The sequence below is a fragment of the Homarus americanus genome, unplaced genomic scaffold (assembly GCF_018991925.1).
Source record: "Homarus americanus isolate GMGI-L3 unplaced genomic scaffold, GMGI_Hamer_2.0 scaffold52435, whole genome shotgun sequence".
In the NCBI taxonomy this organism is placed as follows: Eukaryota; Metazoa; Arthropoda; class Malacostraca; order Decapoda; family Nephropidae; genus Homarus; species Homarus americanus.
The window spans coordinates 125,621-126,699 of NW_024757624.1; the positions used below are offsets into that span (position 1 = coordinate 125,621).

General features: G+C 51.8%; 1 non-coding gene across 1 annotated transcript; it reads left to right on the plus strand.

Moving 5' to 3' along the window:
• The first annotated feature begins 670 nt into the window (after positions 1–670).
• Positions 671–744, plus strand: Trnaa-cgc. The gene has a single exon. It is a non-coding gene; the product is annotated as a tRNA-Ala (tRNA).
• Positions 745–1,079: the final 335 nt, after the last annotated feature.

Here is a 1,079-nt window from a genome sequence, read left to right on the forward strand (position 1 = left end):
GGTGGCGTGCCTGGCCCCGCCCTGGTGGTGAGATGGTTATGGCTGTGGTGGGTGGTTGTGGTGGGGGCGGTGGGTGGCGTGCCTGGCCCCGCCCTGGTGGTGAGATGGTTGTTGTTGTGGTGGTGGTTGTGACTGTGGTGCTCGCGGTGGTGGTTGTGGTGGGGGCGGTAGGTGGCGTGGCCCCGCCCTGGTGGTGAATGGTTGTTGTTGTGGTGGTGGTTGTGACTGTGGTGCTCGCGGTGGTGGTTGTGGTGGGGGCGGTAGGTGGCGTGCCTGGCCCAGGCCTGGTGGTGAGATGGTTGTTGTTGTGGTGGTGGTTGTGACTGTGGTGCTCGCGGTGGTGGTTGTGGTGGGGGCGGTAGGTGGCGTGCCTGGCCCCGCCCTGGTGGTGAGTAACTGTCATTACGAGGCCCAGGACTCAAGCAACACACGGAAGCAAAAAGTCGTCGGCTGCTGATGACCGCGACTGTGTGTACGTTAGTTCCGTGTACGTGTGTGTGTACGTTCAATGTGTGTACGTTCAATATATATATATATATATATATATATATATATATATATATATATATATATATATATATATATATATATATATATATATATATATATATATATATATATGTGTGTGTGTGTGTGTGTGTAAAGTAGATACAGGGGTGACAGATGATGGCGACCTGTGGTGTAATGGTCAGCATGCCCGCCTCGCAAGCGAGTGGACCCGGGTTCGATCCCCGGGCAGGGTGAAACTATGGGCAGGTTTCATTACGCCATTTGCCTCTGTCTACCCAGCAGTAATTGGGAACCTGGATGTTAATCGATTTACGGATCATGGGTTAATGGTTAGCCAGTACAGTTGGCGAGTTGTCCGGTCTTCTCGGACTATTCCTTGACACTGGGTCATGCAGCTCGTTAACTCAGGGTGTGGTTGTTGTGTTGGCGACAGCTTCTACACCTTAAACAAATTCACGCCTAGATGGCCCTTGGGCCGGCCATCCTCGTACACGAGGAGCAACCATTTATCTGTTATTGTTAGTGATCACGTGACCTGTCAGCTTCCTCTTCCTCCTCTTATTATTCTT